The 8918-nt window shown below is 42.6% G+C and overlaps 1 protein-coding gene and 1 pseudogene across 3 annotated transcripts in view; both read left to right on the plus strand.

Annotated features, from left to right (window-relative positions):
* Positions 1–8918, plus strand: part of Slc38a1 (solute carrier family 38 member 1) — a 72203-nt gene that overhangs the window by 24132 nt on the left and 39153 nt on the right. The window lies entirely within an intron of this gene.
* Positions 5222–6479, plus strand: LOC104872196 (annotated as a pseudogene).

Here is an 8918-nt window from a genome sequence, read left to right on the forward strand (position 1 = left end):
TCTGGATTGGGGTCTAATATGGCTCTAGCAGCCTTTTACCTGGTGTCTACCTGCTGTCTGGACCACACTTTAAGCAGTTGGCTCTGGACTCTTCCTTTGGCTCTGAGTCTCCTGAGAGAAGTCTTAATCATCTTTCCCTTGTACTTATCCAAGGCCTGGTGCAGGGTGGACATTCCAAATTATTTGTTGAATGAGTAGGGAGCAGGCTACATGGCTTCGGATTGCAACTTATATTGGATCCTGGCTCTGTCAATAGTCCTTAAGTGATGTTCTCTGAGCCTCAACCCTGTCCCTGGTAATGGGATTGCAGCACAGTGCTTTTTGTAGGTTGACAGCACCAGCTTTGCAGTCAGTGACTTTGGTTCAAATTCTGGCATGATGACTTAGTAATTACCAATGTAATTTTGGTCAAGTTATTTCATTTCTCTAAAGTAGTACCAGCCACATGCGATTGTTATGAAACAGATGAGAAAAATCCATGTAAGATACTTGGCACTGTTTCTGACAACAGTAACCCTCTCAGTATGGGAAAGTCTCACTAAAATTGCAAGCCTCTCTTTGTGTCAAGTACTCCTTTTTCTCCGCTCCAAGGGGCACTGATAATGCTTTAGGTTTTGCACGATCACTGGTTATTACAGTCTTAAATATAGTGAAATATTTATAGATTATCCTAAGTGTACCCAGAAAAATCTTCACATATTTTCATATCTCTCTGCTGTTATTATCAACCCTACACCTGAATTAAGATTTGTTCTTAAAAGAAGTCAGGGAGGGCTGGGGATTTAGCTCAGTGGCTCTGTACCTGCCCCACAAATACAAGGTCTGGAGTTCAACTCCCAGTATGGAAAAAAAAGAAAAAAAAAAAAGAAGAAGAAGAAGAAGTCAGGGAATCTCTTGTTATACCTTGATTCAGAAAAAATTTTTTTTTGTCTTTGTATGCTGTTCAGAGTTCATGTACTGTTTTATTTTGACTATGATTGATTGATTGTGAGACTAGGCATTAAACCCAGGGCTTTCTCACTGAGTTAAATCCACAGTCCTTTTAACTTTTGTTTTATTTTATTTTGAGGCAAGGTATTGCTAAGTCACTGAGTTACCCAGGTTGGGCCAGAGTTTGTGATCTTCCTGCCTTGGCTTCCTCAGGTGCTGGGATTACAGGCCATCCTGCTTGGCTTTAACTTTTATCGCTTCAGAAGACCCTTCAGAAGTCATTTCTTCTTGCCAGGTGTGGTAGTGCACAGCTATAATCCTAGTACTCGAGAGGCTAAGGCTGGAGGATCCCCATGAGTCTGAGGCCAGCCAAGGCTACATAGTTCAAGGGCAGCCTGAACTACATAGCGAGACCCTGTCTCAAATAAAATAAAATAAAATAAAGTTATCCTTTTTTACCTTCCATTATATTTTTCTGTACTGTAGGGAATAAGATTCCATAACTTCCTCCTGATGTTTGATTTTCATGTCAGAAGTTTCCTTCCTTCCTTCTGTGACTCTTGTTAAAATTAGTCTTTTTATTTCCTGTGTTCAATGGAGTTTTCCATCAAATAAGGCTTTACTTACCTCTTAGTTTTCTCTTTAAATGCCTGCTTTTTCTGTAGTTCTTTCTCTGCATGTGTTTTCTGATTCCCCTTTACTTGCTTGTTTCCTCCCATTTTCTCCTTTTTTTTAATATAATGTTAACATTTCAGAGAAAGGACTACTAGGAAGGGTCATTTCAGTTCAACCACTCCTCTCTTTCTCATCGCCTTTGTGTTACGAATCCCTCAAAGAAAACACTATAATCTAGTAAGAACCTGATTGGTAGAGATTAAAAGGAAGATTATCTTTCCATTGTTAAAGCCATGCTTAATTAGATTGTTGTGGATTTATTTTTAGTTTGAAATTACAGCTTTATGTTACTTTCTTCTATTCACACTGTAATGTTACACCTTCATCCTTTTTAAGATTTTATGTATTTGGAATTATCCGTTGTAGGACATGGTTTATTCACAGAGCAATTGGCTACTAAGAGTTGAGCAAATTCTGCTTTAGTACAGACTGACCCAGTGAAAACTATTTTGTTTGTTTGTTTGTTTGTTTGTTTTGAGGCAGGGTTTCACTAGGTAGTTGAGACTGACCTGGTACTCACCATGTAGCCCAATGTAGTCTCGAACTCACCATGTAGTCTCGAACTCACAGCAATCCTCCTGCCTCAGCCTCCCGAGTGCTGGGATTATAGGTGTGCGCCACCACACCCAGCTGAAAACTATTTTTTAACAATACTTACATCACCTTGAGACCACATGTGAAAGACGTTCTGTCCAATGGCACAGTCTAAGTCAATAAAAAGAAAATTTCATTGCCAGAGGTCAGTGTTTTTTATACCTTTTTTTGTACCAGGGAATCAAACTCAGGACCTTGCCCTTGTGAGGCAGGTGGCAGAACAACTGTACTAAAACCCCGGCCCCAAGTCAGTGTTTTTTAACAAGCAATTGCACTTTTTAAATGGTGAGAAAAGAGAAACATGATAATCTATTTGACCTAGTTATTTTGAATGGAAATTTCCATTACAGAAAGGTTGGTTTTATCTTTTCTTGTTGTTAAATTTATAGAAATATAAAACAAAGATCTAAAAACTAAAGGGAAGGAAAGGTTAAAATACCATGAAGAGAATAAAGAGAGTTCTTTTAAGGGCTCCAGTCTTACCTAGCTAAATTTCCTTGCAACTTAGGCTACTTACTAATTCCTGAAGAGAAATTGTGTTATTTCAACAGCATAAACCAAAGACCAGTAAGTAATACACAACAAAGTTACTTTGAGACCATCACTTAGTATAAGTTGCACAATCTGTGACATACCAGTCACTGTGCTTGGTTTTGGGACGTTCCTGTGTTGCTAATGTGTGGTGAGGGACACAGTAGGAGCTAAGGGACCCAGCGCCCTCACTGCACAACCCCGGTGGGTCCATGTTTGCTACAGATAAGGTAGTAAGTACATCAGAATCAGAAAATTTGTTGCGGACCAAAGTGCAAGGATGTTCTGGTAGGATGAGGGTTTTCAATTGTCAGAAAGGAGCTGGGCCTAATGGCACACTCCTATAATCCCAGAACTCTGGGAGGAGAAAGCAGAAGGATTACAAATTTGAGCCTAGCCCGGGCAATTTAGTAACTGAGCAAGACCCTGTCTCCAAAAAATAAAGAAATAAAAGAAAGGAGGCCGGGATTGAGTTTAGTGGTGCCGCCGCCTACCTCTCAAGTGCAAGGTCCTGAGTTTGATCCCCTATACCAACCAAAAAGAAAAAAAGTTAAAACAGCGCTGGCAGTGGAACAGAGTGAAGGCCCTGGGTTTGATCCCCAGTACCAGAAAAAAGAAAGAAAAGAAAAGAAATTTTGAATTTGCATGAAGGGATGGATGGGTGGGGTAGGACCCAGACCTCTCAGGAGAAAATGGCTTCCCCTCCTGCCTTGTCCCACCTTTCAGTCTCCGTTCTCAGAATGCCCTACTCTGGTCTCAGCCCTCCACCTCCTCCTGGCAGGTGGCAGGGGGAGCGAAGACCAGAGTAGAAGCAAAACTAAATGAAACAGTACCTGGAACAGCAGAACTGCAGGGTGAGAAGTTTGTACTTGAGACTGACTCAGTGGGGAAGCCAGAGATTTTGAGGAAAGACCTATGATGTCTTGCTGCAGAAAGCAGGCCAAACGAGACAGAATCTGGGAGGCCCTTTACATTGTGTTTTAATATAGTCTTTGATGGTTATGTGTCCAAACAGCTCTGCTATCAACCTCGTTCTACAATTCTGCAGGAAAAGAGCTGGCCATCAGGCAGGGACCTCCTTCTTCATCCCCTTAAATTGTACTCTTTGACCCTGCTGAGGGTCCCCTCGTATCAGTGGCCCTGCGGCCCTTTCTTCCCTGTTCCCCAGTCTCCTGCCACCACATCTGGCAAGTGTTGCCAGGCCTGGATCTGCAGTCTACCATCACAGGTAGTTTAGTAGTGGTTTAGTAATGCTTTGTTTGGTGTATTTGAAAAAAACAATGCTCGAGCTTTTTCTTTAATGCAAAAATATGGGAAATTCTCTTTGAAAAACAAATTTCTTCCTCAAGAAAACAAATGAGATACCCATGGGCAAAGATTTGGTAGATCTGAGTCTCTTATGAAAATTTCTGCATTTCATTTCTGAAGCCTGCTACCCATGTGTCCTTGGGTGCCAGTGCAGAAGGGACAGCTGCTTTTCTCTGCTCCTCTGCAGTCAAATCGAAAACATCAACTCTGGAAAGATTTAAAATGTTAAGGGCAAAGGGAGGGTCAGACCAGTCATTAACAGCAATGCTATTCAGTCCCCAGAGTTGGGCTCCAAAGATTCTGCTTTTATTATGTCATTTTCTTGCTAAGAACAAGCAACACCATTTCTCTGGTTCCTGCCTTTAAGTTTTGTGTGATTAATACTGGTTTCTCCTTCTGTGGATTCCTTATCCCATCTTAGTTTTGCACAGCCCAGTGTTCCTATACTGGTGTAGCCGGTATGGGTTACGCGCTCGCCTGCATTCCAGGGGACTCAACTCTTCTTCTACATCCCTTTGTTGCCTGACAGTGACTGGCAGGTTAGAGACTGTGGCTTGTATGAAGGGATGGTCTTAGAGTAAGTTTAATATATATACTTTTCATTTCTTGGTTTATTCTTTTGAAATGACATGAACTTAAAGTAATGCCAGGAAGAGCTAGATCCCTTGCATCAAAGATGAAAAAGATAAATCAACACCAAGTACATGAGGTTCATTTATAAAAATGCTTCGTTGTGGAAAATAACATTCAAAAACGTGTATGACAAACATAATGCAGTTTAAAGATGCACGCTTTTTACAAAATAATCCAAGCTGCTGCTTCAGCAGGGCTGCACCAGCGGCCCTGAGGCCGAGAGAGGCTGAGATGTGAACACACCCTCGCTGTGCCGCCCAGCTGTGAGGCCCTCGTGGCTGTCAGGACTTTGCTGCGAGTCTCTTGGATGCTCCGGAGAGAATGCCAGAGTGTAGCTGTGCCAGCGGCTGCTGCAGCTGCCAGTGCCAAAGCAAATCAAGCCCTTCCTGGGTGCTGCATGCCCTCTCCGTTTTCCATCAGACAGTTCGTAGACTCACAGGTCTCAGGAGACAACTCCGCCAGGGAGCACAGCTGAGCTAGTTTCTCTGGAATATGAGCCCTGGATCTCAGCCAGAGCCCCTTATCTGGAATCACAGAGCCTCTGGAGTCTATGGCTACTTCCCACAGTGGCAGAGTGAGGATTCCTAAAGAAAAAAAACTTCAGAAACAGTGCATGGGGGGAGGGGGGAATAATGCATGTGAAGAAACTTCATACGTTTCTACTGAAGTCCTGTGCAGCTGGCTACCATCAGGAGCGAAGTTAGGCTGCTGCCTAATCTTACTGAAGTGCCCTTCAGTGGGACTGGTTCAGAGCTGATAGATGCAGTTTTCTGGAGCTTTTAGAATACAAAAATAAGAGCGAGCCCTGAGAATCCACAGGTCTTAGATAACTTGCTACAAGTTCTCATTAGTCAGAAATGGACACGATGATGTCGATCCCACAGTGGCACAAGGAGTGATTGAGTACAAGGAGAAGTTTGGCTTTGGTCCTTCATGAACAGTAATGTTCAGTATTTTCTGGATCGGTTTTACACCAGCCGCATCCCTTTCTGCATGTTCATTAAGCAGCACACGCTCTTGTTTAGTGATGACGCTAATCTTGCTCATCCTAAGCATATGGGCAGCATGATCCCATCCGTGGTGTGGCTGACACTCTGAAAGGTGCTGTGTGAACAGTATTGCATGGTAGCTCCACTCCTGGAAGTTGAAGAATTCATTGCCAAAGCGCCAGGCAAACCCTATTCAGGTACTTTATATGCTCTCACATCTGTTTCACACGGTATTTGGGTTGTTCAAGAACTCAATGAGACAGAGTATCAGTTAAGCTGTATGAAGATAAAAAAGAGAGCTATCCTGCCGTTAAAGCTTTATGAGTGAAGAAGACTTGTCCATTACAAGTGACCCAGGTGATAGAGTCCCACTTTTAAAAATAGATTGTCTTTTCAACTGCAGATACCCAACTGCTCTTATACCTACTCTGGAGCCTGCCAGAGCTCCAGGCCCCTTTGGCCAGATTTGGTTATGGGTTGCTAGTTTCTCATCTGTATGCTAGATATTCTCAAGGAGATCTGAAACTATATTCCATAGGAGCCGGTACCAGTGCTGTCATTTATTTGGAGGCTTTTTAGTGAATCATTTGAGAGGCTGCCAGCTTTCAAGAAGTCTGCATGGCACCATTGGGAGACCATGCCTGAAACTAATGACTGGAGCAATCACTGCAGTGAACCCAGGAATGCATCACAATACAAGGCTGACCAGCACAAGATCAAGACTAGGAGAACTTAGTGGAGAACTGAGTGCTGTGGTCCCTCGTGAAGAAAGATTGTCTTCTGCACCTCAGTGAAAGAACACCCACCTCTGAGCTATACACTCAGAGTGCTTCAGTGTGTATTTTCTCCATACCTTCACAAAAGCTAGACCTTTCTGTGAAGCCCTTCCTGTACTTATTCCAGCCATAATTTCCACTAAAATAGTAAATAAAAAAGTCCAATTTAGATGATGTTAAATTTATTAATGAAAAATTCACTGTGATTAGACCTAGCCATAACCAAATCAGTGAAGTTCCAGACTTAGAAGGACCAAATACATCTTTAACATGTCTTAACAATACATGCAGCAGTTTGCCACTGTGTGGACTTTAACTTGGCAAAAGCATTTTTTAACAGAGTTTTTAAAATTTCAGGCCATTGTTTAGTCATTTCTTGTTGCTGAGACACAATACCTGGCACTCACAACTTAAAGCAGGACAGGTTTATTTGGGCTTGTGTTTTAGCCTGTGGTCAGCCGGCTTCAAGGCAGAAACAGCATAGTAGAAGGGCATGGTGGAAGAAGGTTTAGCAGCTAGGATGAAGCAAGGGAGAGGCCAAGGAGGGAGCTACACCCTGCTAGGCCACGCCTCTAGTGAGTGCCCCTTTTGGCCAGGCCCCACCTCCCAGTTGTACACACTGTGTCTAACTCACCACTGGATGAATCCACTGATGAGTATGGTGTCTTCCTGATCCCAACATTCCCCCAAACCCCTTCCTCTGAGCACATGAGAACTTAGGGGGCCATCCTTGATCTAAACCATAAAAGCTATAAAGTTCTGATTTTTCTTTTCTTGGTACCGGGGATCAAACTCAGGTCCTTGCACTTGCAAGGCAGGCAACGGAACCACTGAGCTAAATCCCTGGTCTATAAAGTTCTGATTTTAACCCTGAGTATATTGGATGGTTCTTACAGCATTTCGAATGCTTGTTTCTATGTATTTGTATGTAGTTTATAGCATTCGGCCTGTCTGGATCTTCCCCATCCCAACCCAAGCCCCGCTCCCCGCAGGGATAGGAATGACCAACATCTGTTGCTCTTCCTGTGTGCCGGGTGCTGGACTGATGTTGTACATGTGCTCTTGTTTGTATTTATTTATTTATTGACAGGATCCTGCTGTGTAGTCCAGGCTGGCCTTGAACTTGAGTCGGTACTCCTGCCTCAGCCTCCTGAGTGCTCATCCACCATGTGCTCCTAATAAGACTCCTGAATCTCCCAATAGAACTGTGAGGCAATGTAATAGTGTTACTCCCATTTCACAGATGAGAAAACAAGGTAGCGTGCCCAGGCCCTCAGACCTAGTGAGGATTTAAACTCAAGTTCGGAATTCTGTGTTTTCTTATAGCCCTGGCTTTGACCCTAATGGCGGACCATATGCCCAATCTCACCCTGCCGTAATTTCCCATCTGAATTCCTACAGCCTGCTGCAGGCAACACTTGAGGATCCCATGTCTCCCCCATCACCTGTCTCCATGACTTGCATACAGCAGGTGCTGAAGGGATGTTTGAGGGTGAAACAGTTGTTTTCTGTTTTTGCAAGGGAGAGGGTATTCCTATATAGCAATTTTGTGCTCCAAGAATATGGGTTCTCAAGATGCTCGGGAGGGACCTTGCCTCTACTATTCTTTAAAATACCGGGTTTGCAGTAGTGCTGGTATTATCTAATTTTCCACTTAAAGAAAAATTTGCATTAAAGTTAACTTACATTGCATATAGTGTTTTATTTAAAATATATAGCTCTGTTTAACTTAGGGTTGCCTTTCATTTCATCTCAAAATGAGTACTTATTATTGGCAATTTTTTGTACTGGGTAGAATGAATGATATAAAAATGAATGAAGCAAAACAGAAACACTAAACTTGCTGGAAGATGTTAGGCAGAGCTCTGGAAGACATTGGCATAGGAAAAGACTTTATGAACAAATCCTCAGTAGCACGGGAACTAGCAGATAGAATCAACAACTGGGATCTCATCTTATTAAAAAGCTTCTGCAATGCAAAAGAAACCATCAACAGAACTAAGAGACAACCTACAATGTGGGAAAAACTTTTTACCAGCTGTTCCTCAGACAAAGGACTATTATCTAAAATATATAAAGAACTCAAAACAACCCCCCCCTCCAAATATAGACCCAATTCTAAAATGGGCATCTGAAATGAACAGACATTTCTCAGCCAAAGAATTAAAAGCAGCAAGTAAATATATGAAAAAGTGCTCCACATCACTGGTCATTAGAGAGATGCAGATGAAAACAACACTGAGATTCCACCTCACCCCACAAAGAATGGCTGCTATCAAGAAATCACACAATAACAAATGTTGGCGGAGTTGTGGGGAGAAAGGAACACTTCTCCATTGTTGATGGGAGTGCGGACTGGTGCAACCACTATGGAAGTCAATATGGAGATACCCCAAAGAACTAGGATTAGAGGTTCCATTTGACCCAGCCATCCCTCTGTTGGGTATCTTTCCAAGAGAACTAAAAGAATCATATCACAGAG

This window comes from Fukomys damarensis, unplaced genomic scaffold (assembly GCF_012274545.1).
Source record: "Fukomys damarensis isolate Sample0158 unplaced genomic scaffold, DMR_v1.0_HiC HiC_scaffold_15, whole genome shotgun sequence".
NCBI classification, from domain to species: Eukaryota; Metazoa; Chordata; class Mammalia; order Rodentia; family Bathyergidae; genus Fukomys; species Fukomys damarensis.